Source organism: Meleagris gallopavo, chromosome 4, assembly GCF_905368555.1.
Source record: "Meleagris gallopavo chromosome 4, MGAL_WU_HG_1.1, whole genome shotgun sequence".
Classification (NCBI taxonomy): domain Eukaryota; kingdom Metazoa; phylum Chordata; class Aves; order Galliformes; family Phasianidae; genus Meleagris; species Meleagris gallopavo.
Window position 1 is genome coordinate 39,403,418 of NC_139407.1, and position 13,630 is coordinate 39,417,047.

Below are 13,630 nucleotides of genomic sequence, written 5' to 3' on the forward strand. Positions count from 1 at the left end.
ACCGATGTTGTTAAAAAAAATAATAATAATAATTAAAAAAAGAAAAAGAAAAAAAAAAAGAAATATGAGGGAAAAAAAGAAAGTGTACTCAGTGAGTTTGAAGATGCACGGTTCTGCCCAGATAATATTTACCATTTGCAAGATGTTAAGTTTCAAGACAAGCAATTTAAAAAGAATATTAGCTCTACTGAAGGCCAGGTTACATTTCCTACAATTTATCCTTTTTTTCCTACAATGAAAAAGTGAAATCAATTACAGAAATTTATTAGAATTTTTTTCATCAATGAAATTTAATCTTGAGACGGACAATGAAATCCCCAATGAATCAAAGAAGAAGAAATCCTGTGATCATCCAGCCACACAGCCACTTCAACACCTCTTTCCACAAAACTCAATAACACATGACTACACCCAAAGAGAATTAAATGATCACATCAATTTTCTGTATTCTTGGAAATGAAGTAAAATCCCACCGTCAAGGACCGACCTTAAAATTTAAGTGACATATTGGATAGCATGTTTTAATGTTATGTTTTCAAGGAACAAAATCCATAATTATTTTCATTAAGCACTAAAACAGCAATAAATATTACATGGAGAAGAAAGGTAAAAAAGCCAACATTAACAATATCATCCTTATACACAATGCCTTCCAGAATAAGGTATGAGTTTGTCTGGGTCTCTTTGAGTCAGAGATTATTTCTGCCAGGATGTCAGATTCTGTGTTGCAAAAACATTTTTCTCTAATCTTTCACCATTGTACAACTAGTTCAATTACAATTTGCTTCAGAATAAAATTATACACAAGCAGTGTCTCTGAGATATTTATTTAATAAAACTATGATAGTAAAAGTACTCACAGCAATATTTAGGAGTATGACAATTCCTTCTCAAACTACTTTTTCCTAAATCACGCAGAGATTAAAAAAAAAAAAAAGAAAAGGAAAGAAAAGAAAAAAGTCTATATTAAAAGAAAACAAGAAATCTGCTATAATCTTAAAATGCATGTCAGAGCTGAGAACCATGAGCATTTTTAAATAGCTGACAAATGCATCCAAAATATGTGTATCCAGAATGCAAAAAAGAAAGCAGTGGAGAGTACAATTTACAATCTAATATTGATGTTAAAAAAATACAGCAGATAATAAAAACTACAAGGGTTTAACTGTTACACTTGCCCAGCACCATCCAGCACATCCGAAAATCTCAGGATTTCTTACTTGCTGCTCTTCTCTACCATGGTTATACTTATTCTGTTACTGGGAGAAGGCTGCAACCTCCATCACTCACTGTGCTGGATAGATGCATCTGCTCCTTCCAGGATGGCTGAAGCTGCCTACAACACTGACATGTTTGATCCTCTTGATGTCCAACAGGTAAACAAAAAAGGAAAAAGGGATTATTGCTTGTTTACAAACTGCTTGAAAAGACACCTAGCTGGAAAATAAAACAATCCCATCAAAATCTATTTTTCTTTTTGTACAAAATAGTTTACTGAGCTTCATATTAGCTTTGTGAAAGAATTTATTTCTTCTAGATAATCAAGATATTTTCAAAAACAAAGATTAATGCACTTGAGAGTGAATTTTAGTATGCTATGAAACACTTTTCAGAACTGTGCTTCCAGATAAGAAAGATGGATTCAGAAATGACTGCCATTCAATCTGAAATTCCTTTGTATTCTACACAGAAAAAGACAGAACAAAAATTTCTGCTGACCTGTGCCTTCAAATGACCTCTTACTACAATATTGGCTTTCTAAGAGGTACAGAAATGCAAGCTAACTCCCAGGTCAAAACACTAAATTGAAATTTAATTTAAAATGTACTGCTAATCACTGAAAGCTATGTATTGTATAGGGGAAGAAATAGAAGCCCACCAAATAAGCATGACTGCACAGCCTACAACAGCATTTACTTTTATTTTTACTTTTCTTGGTGATGCCACAAACTAAATGTGTTGGTTTGGTCAACCCTGGGAACAAAGATGAAGACATTTTGACCTTTCCAAAGTTCTCCATTTTCCTGTGAAAGGTTAGGAAAATTGTCACAATCAAGTCTGCTACTTCAGAAGCGACTAAAAGTGATGCACTGGAAAAGATTTACAGAGAGAAAGTACTATACATTCATAGCACTTTAAACACAGCTATTACTCTAAATTCACAGACCTTCTGCCAGAGTTCTAAATAATCACAGTGGTACAACATTTACTCCTACTAGCAAAGAGCAAAGCACAGCACCTCTGTATGATTTTGATATTTTCTTTCTGACATAGGTTCACTTCAATTTGTATTCAATGAAATCCTGCCACAGAAGTATGAGGACTGTTATGAAAAGAAGCAATGAGGTGGAAAACAGTCTAAACTTTTTCTTACACTGTTAAAAAAAAGTCATGGTGTATTTCAAACAAAAAGGAACCGTTACAATCTCTGAAAGCATGTACCCTGGAATGAATTTAATTTAATCCTTACAAAACAACTTGAGTGGAAAACACAGTTCAGAAAATGATACTGTACAACGAATTTCATTTACAAAGAAATAAAATGATGTACCATCCCACTATAATCTTTCCTTGTACTCTACTGTGATGGCATGAGTTTATAGTACCATTTTCTCTCATAGTAGTGAATACAATTTTAGAGTTGTCAAAAATGATTTAGATTTACTTATGATTTAGATTGCATTTAACCCCTTGACAAATAGTTTATATGCTATTTAATACGTCCAAGCTTCAAGTTTTTCTGTTTTCTTTAGTGGGGGCAATGTTCATTTGAGTGTGAAGTAGACAAAGAGAGATTCCAGACTGATGGACAACAGCAACTAATACAGACTTCTTGAATCACATATCAGGCCATAAAATATCAACAATTTCCTGCACCCAAAAGTTTATTTCTCTAGAGGCTTAGTTCAGATTAATTATTACCTAAAAATTCATTATTATACTCTAAAGTAACTCAAAAATTTGTCAAAATCCTGGCCTTTAGGTGTAAAGTACTGTCATGGTGTTGTGGTTTGTTATCGATATTCCACATCATAATACCATGCAGTGCACTGGGAGGTAAACAGTTAATGCTGTAGTTCGGTGGATTGTCAATATTTCTGGTGACTTGGTCTCAGAAAAGTGAACTACAACTCCGAGAATATTTCATTTTTCCATTTCCATTTTCCTTTCAGAAGGAAAGATAAAACTGACCAGGAGTCATGAGACAGCTCTCTTTGCTCTCTGTGCACCCTGGCAGCCTCATCTAGACCATCAGAATAAGGACTTCGGTTTCAGAAACCGTCTCTCTCTCATTTTATTTGATTTATAAGCTTCAATTCCAATCATACTGTATTATATTGTATGATCTCACATTTCACTATTATATTTAATAAACTAGGTTTTATTCCCTCAGCTCATTGTCACTGTTTTCCTCATCTAGGCCCATTACCCTATCTTCCCCCACACTTTTCCAGGGCATGGGTCTATGGATCCCCTTGCCTTCTTCGTCACAGAACTAAGCCGAGGCAGGTTGAATAATGAAAGCATATACATAACAACGTGGCAAAATACAGAGGCAACTGTAAACAACAGAATGTCTTGTGAGATCCAACGAATAGATAAATGGCTTGACAGAATCTCCATTTAGTTTTAAATTACATTGTGTTGAAGTCCATACTCTTCACTTACGCAAATGAAAGAATTTTTACAAAACAAACTACATTTCAAAAGAGAATCATAGAATCACAAGATGGCTTCAGTTCAAGTGACATTAATTTAGTTCAGATCCCTTGCCGTGGGCAGTGTTGCCACTCATTAGAGTAGTTTACCCAGGCACAAGTTTCTTTCTCAAAAACAAAACCTACTAGGGACTGTTAGTTCCAATTGGTGACTCCCAAAAAGCTGGGGATTGATAAAGTCCCTTTCAGAACTGAAGAATTGGAAACGGAGTATGTAGGGACACCAATTTCTGAAGAATAACACCACATACTGTGGCTGACATATTTATTGACTCTTATCACCTTTAACCTATTTTTTCAATACTAGAAAAACAATACTAGGATCTACTTAAGTGCAAAACAATACTAGGATCTACTTAAGTGCAATTTAGTACACCACTGCAAACAAACTCTGTATTTCATAAATATATCCTGCTAAATATATCCATCATGCTATCAATGGAAAATATACTACCAAAACTTATAACTATTTTAAAAAAACAAAAACCTACATACCTAGAAGCCTAATTCACGTCTGAACTGTATATACTTTTAATCATATAAAGATTATGCCCCAAAAATATATCATCCAAATGATAAAATTATGTAAAGGATTTTCTGTATGTGTATGTATAAATAAGCATATTAGGAAGTCATTATCCGCTACAGAAGATAACACAAATATTGAAATAAAGATAAGAAAAGATAGAGGCTTTCCCCAAGTGTCCAAAGCCAAACCCCAAAGATTCAGGCTTTTCTCCTGCAGCTTCAAAGAATGCATGCTATGACTTAACAGCTCAAAAGAAGCAGAAAAGGAACTTAAGATATGTGCAACAGTTCTGAAGATATATGGTCTTGTTTGTTGATTTTTTCCCACATTTTTCTTCTTTTCACTCTCCCTGCACTGGCTGAATGGGGCCAGACTCTTCCTGGTTGTGTATAGTGCTAGGGCAAGGAGTGAGCAATGGCCTAAAACTTGAACATAAGAAGATCCATATAAACATGCAGAAGAACTTCTTTACAGTAAGGGTGACAGAGCACTGAAACAGGTTGCCCAGAGGGGTTGTGGAGTCTCCTTCCATGGAGATATCCAAGACCCACCTGGAAGGCTACCTGTGTTTATGTAAAGTACTTGCTTTAGCAGCGGGGTTGAACTTAATGATCTCTTGAGATCCCTTCCAACCCCTACAATTCTGTGATACTGTAATTTGCATTCTTTTCTGTAAGAACTCAGAAAAAAATAAAAAAAAAATCACAAACTAAACACCAACAGAGTTCCAAGCCACCATTTTATACATGTATCACTGTAAATGGATTTCAACACAGGAGTACAGGAAAACCCACCTAACAACTGTCTGGAAATCAATTAATCCCAGAAGTGTGATGATATATGAAATATTAGCTTTGAGGTCTTCTTTAATGCACTACAGAGATCCGCAGAGACTCATCATATAATCAGAAATAACATATGATGGAGAATTATGAGAATGCATCTACCACAAACAGATATAAGAGAATTATTATTTAACATCAATTCAATCACATTTTACATGTACAACTTCTTAGAAATATATATATATATATATATCATAAACAACTTTTTTGTAACTGAAAGCAGTACAACATTAAACTTAATTATATCTGAAATTAACAGATGACCAAAAATGGGGGATCAAAAAAAGAACTATGAAAAAAAAGACTTGTAGGGTCACAAGCTTCCAGTTTTAATCATAATTTGGAACACTTTTCACCATAAATAGCTCCAATTGGGCCACTTATTGGAATGACTACAGATGATAGTGCTTCATTATAAGCACCATAACAAAACATGTCCAAATATAATTTACAACATTCCCGTCACTTAAACTTTCCACTTGAAAGGCAGCCACTCAGACACCAACAGTTTTTTCCCCAAGTCTAAAATGAGAAAGAATTAAATTAAGATTATTGATGCTTTGATTTTCACATGAAATTAAGAATGGTCTACTAGGACCCTCATAAACCTGAAAGTATCCTTGAGTAAATGGAAAAATAAACTATACAAACACTGAGAAACATATGGAGATACTGAGTCTAGTGAAGATCACTATTCATATTGTAGTAGTTCAAGCATTGAGAAAGAGTAAGCAAAACAAGGTTGCCAAGAAAACATATGGATTTTGTGTAAAGGTATATTTCAAGTTATACAGAGGTTATAAGGTTATTTCAAGTTATACAGAGAAATATTTTAATACACTACAGAGTTACGGAAAGTGGAGCAAAGTTTTTAAAGGGGCATTCATTCTTTCCTTGGCAGAAGGCTACCGATTCTGACATAAAAATAAAGGAAAATTATAATTCAGTCTAGCAAATAAAATCTTCTCTATCAGTAATAGTCTGCAATGATGTAGTAGAATATTTTTACAAGAGTATGAATAAATATATCTTAATCACATGTATAGATACCTGCACAAGAACAGGATAGGATGAAGATGAAAGGACCCTGCTAATTTGTAGAAAATATGGGGTAGTTTGTAAAAGCAAAGGTTGCAAGTGGTCTGGTATGTTAAAGTAATATTAGAGAGGATAGAAAACAGAGTCTGTAAATAAAAAGCAGAACCTGGAAGTGATTATCAGCTTCTAGAAAACGTCTTAGTGCACTTCTGAGACACATTTTGGGAAATCACAATGAACCGCTTCATTGCTTTTCAAGGGACATTAAGCCAGGACTACAAAATGGAAGAAAGCAGAAATACTCCCTAGACAGTTTTCCAAGCTGAATAATCAATACCCACACACTTGCTGCTGGAATAAATGTAGTGTAAGATTTATCTCCCTTTGATAGATAAAAGAGTACATTTAACAAAGAAAATAAATTTATATCAATTAATCAATTAAATTAATGAGTACTAGAATGAACTAACAAAAGTACCTTCTAAGAGATAAAGTTAGCTTAGCTCCCTTATTTTAATATTTCCATAAACAATATAAATATATATTTTTCCCCAAAGCCTCCTCAAACATTTGGAAGTCCTTGGGAAAAGGCCTCCAAGAATGAATTCACAGCTAGTCTCCTTTCTAGTTATCCAGCCATAGCACTGATGACTTGAAGTATTCTTTATTTATCTCCATCTCACGCCATAGCATTAACATTTGTGTATTCTCCTAAAAAAAATAAAGAATTTCTAAAAGAGGATCTACATCATAACACAGAAAATAACCCATAGTTCATAACTGTTTTGGCTGTATTAGTATCAGGTCTTTTGAAATGATTACACATTTAACACAATAAATTACAGCGAACTGCCTAAAGAATTTCCACCAAGATCACAAAGGATCACATATAATAGAGTGTTTTTTACATGTTAATTCTTCAGTTAATAATGCTGTGAATATGTATGCCCATAACTGTACAAATAATGCTCTAAAGAGAAAAAAAGTAGGTATTCAACTAGTGAAGCTGCCATGTATACTTTACCACGCTTAACTAAACTAGCTTTTCTCATTGTCAGAGACTCCATACAGTTAAGTAATATAAAAGTGTGAAAATAACCAAAAATACATTTTTGTTCTCCTTTGAAAGTTGTCTGAGAGTCTACCCACAAGGAAAGAAAAAAGAAAGAAAACACAAACACAATTTACAGCCTGAGCACTCATTTCAGAGATCTCTATAACCAGTAAGATGTGCCCGGTTCATTCAGTTGATATCACACATTGCCAACTAGAAACTTGGATTAAATTTTCAGTGCCACTTGAGAACCATGGAAACTTGCACTCACGCACTCACGTAGGTATCAAAAGCAACAGAAGCAGTCAACCTTTTACATGGAGTTTCCAAGAACTAAACTTTACAAGATGAATGCATTTTTATTTTTGCTGAGATTCTATATATGTCTCTTGGGGTTGTTTTCCACAACCAACACAGTGTATAACACTAAATTACACAAGCTTGCTCCTTTTAAATTGTACAATTCACACCAGTTCTTCAGGGATCTTATTTTTTATGCCTACTTTCTCCTCACATTTTAGGAAAATGCTGCAGTGAGGCATTTCATTTTGTAATTATCTAGTCTGATACTATTTCAGCTGATTACAAGCTTCATTTTGCATAAAGACAAGTCAAAACATTTCTGGCATCTTTTATTCTGACGCAATATAAGATAAAGAAAGGAATCAATATAAATAGAATATTGAGAGTTTATGTTGCCCTTTGTTAGCGTATCCATACTGCTGAACGGATTCCATTTAGAAGTCTGTTTTCATATTGACAAATTAGGACTTTGAGAATCATTTTGTTCAATAATTATGAAATCATGAAAAAGCATTACTCATACTAGCTTTCACTTTCTAGAGCAGATTATTTCTCATGAAAGACATGAAAGGAGAGTATCATTTTAAGAGAGAGCATCCAAGTGTATCTGAATTAAAGACCAGCTCTACTGATTAACAGCACTGCTGATGTTGCACAGAGCAAACTATTCATCATAAGCAGTGTCTTACTGTAGCAGAGTATATTGCAATTGTAAGGTTTGCAAACAAATAAAAGTTTCTGAAATTATTTTCAAATCTTCAGAATAGAAGAGTCTCCAACAATGTCTGTTATATTTACAATATCTAACTAAACAATTAACACAAAATAGCAGGAAGTTGGATGAAAATTTAAATCTCAGTATTACTGCATGCACCCAACTGCTTTACTACAATGGAAATCCATGTTAAAAAGCAAAGTTAGAAAAGTTAGGAAAAAATATTTAAAAGATTAGTATTTTTCTGTGTGAAATAAGGACAAAAATAATGTATTAGTCATATCAGTAGATAGATGCCAATAGTAATCCTAATCCTTTACCTATATATTCTATTCAATTCCTTGATCTGTGCACCCTCTCTTTCAAATTTTCAGATTTTATTTTGATAAAATAAAAAGTTTATCAAAGAACATTCATTTTCATCAAGGTGCTCCTAAAATAACTTCTTTTTCTCAACATACTCTTTTTTTAAACAGAGGGAACTACTGTTGTTAAACAAGGTTACAGATCTGTATTTTGAAGCTTACTAATTAGGACTTCAATATTTTCAGAAAGTACCAAAATTCTAAACAATCTGAATAACCAATAAAAACACAAGAACAGCAGCAATAACTATAATAATAATAATGATACGCAATGCATGCAAATATTATGCTTCAATATAAAAAAAATTGTCCTCTGTTCACTCTTCCAGCATTTTTTAAATTTGTTTTAAAATGTATAATTTTAACCAAAAAATATATAGAAATTAGGCCAATTCATTTTTAACATGATTTTTCTAATACAGATGCTGGAAACGCTAATGTTTTTGAAATTATATTGAATAAGTAGTGTTGAGATGGAAGCATAAGAGAACATTTCACCATAATCATCTAAAATTGCAGGCAAGATTTCTGTGATTTTTGAACGCAAATATGACCTGTTTAGCTTAACTGAAAACACCGTAACTACACTGATTGGCAAGAGGTTAATAATACAAGCAATTTGTATTTCTCCTCTGATGGAAAAAAAAAAAAAAAGAATTGAAATAGAAAAAAAGAATTATAAGCATTAGCATATGTTTGTTGCTAGTATGAGAAGCTGCATGCCTATATTTCACAATCACCTTGCAACTTGTTGCAGAAAAACTAATTTTTTAAGCCACTGGAGCTGGATAATGTCTTTTCATGGCTGTTTTGCCCCATTACTTTTAATTTGAGTAAAAAAAATAAATTGCAGTCTTTTGTTAGAATTGTTTTACAAATAAAATACAGTGCAATTAAAGAGCTAACACTCAATGTACAAACCAATACTCATAAAACATAGGAAGAATATTATATGGTGCCTCTGGCTACACATCAGAGAACTCCATCCCAGAATGGGCCCTATTGATCTCAGCAGAATTGTGCACAGGTGTGAAGTTTTAAAATTGCAGTGTCCTTAATAGATAATAATGCATTCAAGGCATCTGAAAATTTTCAAAATATGTGAAAAAAAAAAAACAGTTATCTTTGTATTACCTTAATCAAATTTCCAGAAAAATCAATTATCAGAATAAACCTAGGGAAAATTTTATGGATGAGAGAATGCCAGCACCACATACATTCTGACTGTAATCAGACCATTTAGTTTAATAATAGACAGAGCTATTGCTAATACAAGCCAGATAGCACAAAACCTTTTTAGTGAAACTAGATCTTTCTCTAGAAGAAACCATGGTTTTGTCATTGGTTTCAATGATATTTTAGTACTGGCCAAATAAGAACTGCTCAAACTGGAGTTGTCAGCAGCTGAAAATTACAAGAGGCAGTTCTGAACTGACTACTTTTTCATCCTTTGCAGAAGAGATATGAAAGTGCATTTGGAAAATAAAAATATTGAAAGAAAAATACCTGAGGTCAAAAAGAATAGGCAAAAAATCTGAATTTCAGTATTTTAACAGAGAAACGGGTCCATGCAAACATCACAAAGTCCAGTAAAAACCAGGGCAAGATGCTTCACCTGAACAGTGTCGATTCTGAAGACAAATGAAGTCTGAGTGACAAGTGGATTGTGAGCAGCCCTACAGAAGAACATTTGAGAGTGTTAATGGATGAAAAACTGAATGTGAAACCCCATTTGTAGTGCTTCATTCAGCATAAGAATGACATGGATCTGTTGGAGAAAGCCCAGAGGACCAAAATGATGATCAAAGGGCTGAAGCACCTCTCCAAGGAAGACACGTAGAGAGAGTTGGGGCTCCAGGAAGACCTCTTGAGGCTTTCCAGTATCTAAAGGGGACTACAAGAAAGCCGGAGAGGGACTTTTTATAAGGGCATAGAGTGATAGGACAAGGGGAAGTGGCTTTAAATTGGAAGAGGGTAGATTTCAGTTCCATATAATGAAGGAAATCTTTGCTATGAGGTGTGGTGGCGCACTGGATAAGGCTGCCCAGAGAAGCTGTGCGTGCCTGATCCCTGGAAGTGTTCAAGGCCTGATTGGATGGGGCTTGGACAACCTGAGCTAGTGGGAGGTGTTCCTGCCTGTGGCAGGGAGTTGGAGCTAGAGACTCCAAAACATGGGGGGATTCTATTCCTCAACTAATATCAGACCTTCAGATTTGGCAGTAACCCACCAGCAAAAGCATCTGTCTAGTTACTTTAGCAATTTGTGTTTTTAATTTGTATCAAGAAGATCTTATCAACTCTCTACAGTACTTCTCTGGGAATACCATTAGAACAATTTATAATGTTTTACTAAGGTCAAGATAAGCCATAGAAACCTTGCTCATTTTCTTCTTCTAAAAATAAAATTAAAATACAAAGGAATACATCAGGATACCAATATTTGCCATCTATAAAGAATTAAAATTTCCACTGCATTCCTGCTGCTGAATATGAGGGCTATAAACACTGCAGCAGCCATCATTAATTGCAGGTAAATGTCAGGGTTTTTTTTAACCTTTTTTTAATCAAGCACAGCAAATTAGAACAATTTCCTCTTATTTAATCCCCATTATTAATACGTTGGTATACTTTTTTATGTCCATAAAAATGACTCCCCTGTAACTTCAGCAAGTAGTTGAGAAAACATTTAAATTCTACTTACTGATGAATAACTCTCTCTTTGGGAAAACAACAATTCACATTCATACTATGTTGGTACTCTGATCTGTACTTTCCTGTATCTGCTTTTTAAAGTCTCTTCAGTAGCTGTTTTTATTTTGTTTTGTTTTGTTTTTTAAATCATTCTATTAATCACTTTAAGTTGACCGAATCAAATTAATTGACTCCCACAGGCCTGGTTACTAATAACTATTACTTGGCTTCAGTTCTGTGAAAGGAAGGATCTTCATTTCCTTTCCTGGACTTATTAATTCTCACCTTCTCTGCTCCTTCTAATTTAAAAAGTAAATTGTTTCCACTAACATGTTCAAAGATACATGAAAAAAGAAATTAGCACTTTTAGTGTAACACAGAACCTTTTCAGATGGAATCTAATTTTTAAGCTTTGAAATGTCTTTTTAATACATTTAATTATAACTGTTACGATCATTACAAGCAAAAACATAAACTAGTCCAAAATACCTCTCAAATACATTTCATTTCAGAACCAAAGAAATCTACCTTGAAGACAAATGTACCTTTTTCCATTTCCTTTAATATTAATATTTGTACAAGAACTATTTTTAAAGGAAATACAGAGGTACAAAATCAGCTAGCAAAATTAATAGATGTGAATCTCACTTTATTGTCTGAATACTACTATTCTTCCGTATTCAGGCCTCTAATATTGACTACATTTCAGGTTTTTATTTTCAAAAGTTATGACTTTATAAATAGAACTATCTTTGCATTCCTAACAGAGATGATTCTTGCAAATACCATAATTGCTAACTGAAATCTCTGATGACAGCATAATTAATAGTTCCTCATCACTTAGGGTTTTTTCATAAAGCATGACTCAGAGTTATTTTTAGTCATACTCAACTCCCAATACCTTTCTTTTGGACTTCAGAAACTCAAACATTTTATTCAAAAGGATTAGTTATATCCATTTTGTTATAATACTGAATTTTCAAAACAAAACCAATCTGTGAAGTTAGCTAGGCATACATCCTTAATGTCATGAGTTATGTTTAATTGGAGGGAAAGGAGGGAAATCATTTGCAAAGGACGTGTCCGGTGATCACTATTAGAAGTAACAGAGTTCAATACTAGTTTGGCAGGAGTCAAAGTAGCAACTGAACATACCAGCAGTTGCCACAGTACAAGGCATATTTTCTTACTCGTTCAATTTCTTACCATAGATCCTTGATTCTTCCTCCTATGCTTCCCAAAACTGGAAGTTAGGTCAGCTTATTGTAGAGTGTCATCCTTCGAAGGCAACTGCCCCTGAAAAAAAGTTTTAGCTCAGCTTTAGAAAGCACAGTTTACAAGTAAACCAGATACATTTTCCTGTCACTTTATCGTGCATAGCGCAATCCTTGCCAACATTTAAACTGAGAAAAATTCTAAGCTACTGAGAGAATTTTGCTATAAACTTAAATGTTATTCTAATATTGTTAATGCAATTTATTTAGTATTACATTTGGAAAATTGAATGATATCATCATTTACAGGTATCATTATATTTTATCATAAAAATGAAAACCTGCTTCAAAAGAAAAACAAATTGCTACAAGCACTGTCTAAAGCTTTTCTCTTTATCCACTTTTCATTTAAATGAAATCAATTTTTTATATTTATGTTGCTTTATTTAATCTCGGACATAAAAAAAAAAAGCAAAACAATAACATCAGCAGAAATCCAAATAATGTTTTTTTGTTTTTGTTTTTTGTTTTTACTTTTTACACTATTTAAAAAAAAGTCAAGTAAATAATCTGTGATCTGGAAAATTTAGATGATGATTTCTGCAACGTCATAGAGGCAAAACACATTTTCACAGTCTGTAATGTGCATACCAACTGAAAAAAATTTCCTCTCCATTTCCATAACATCAAAAAATTCAAGATTTTTAACAAATTGTTCTCATTGTAGCTATTTCAGAAGTTCTAATGCACTTTAAAGAGCCAAGTGAATACTGAACTATCTTCATAAATATTAGGCTATACACTCCAGTAATAATCCCATTATGAATCTTCAGCTTTATTTGTCCTATTGGATTAGTTCATTATGTAATACATTGCTGGCACTTTTCTCTAACAGTCAGTGACTCTTAGAATTCCTGATTACACGATCACACTCAAAAGCCTCATTATTTCAAAATGTTTTATCAACTGATCATTTTTTATGTCACTTTGGGGACAATTCCACAAGCCTGTTCTTACAAGATTAGCATTACGTTTCTTAACTACATTTTGTTTAACTCTAAAGGCTACTCAAGTCTCAAAAAACATAGACAAAAGCTTCCTCATCCAAAAGAAACAGGCAAATGGGTTTGGTACGGTATCTTACACAACATCAACAT

General features: G+C 33.4%; 1 long non-coding RNA gene across 3 annotated transcripts in view; it reads right to left on the reverse strand.

Moving 5' to 3' along the window:
• Positions 1–13,630, reverse strand: part of LOC104910725 (uncharacterized) — a 183,315-nt gene that overhangs the window by 97,682 nt on the left and 72,003 nt on the right. For all 3 annotated transcript variants that reach the window (XR_014882784.1, XR_014882783.1, XR_004159625.2), the window contains exon 3: positions 12,466–12,555. This is a non-coding gene — a long non-coding RNA (uncharacterized LOC104910725). The remainder of the gene's footprint in view (positions 1–12,465; positions 12,556–13,630) is intronic.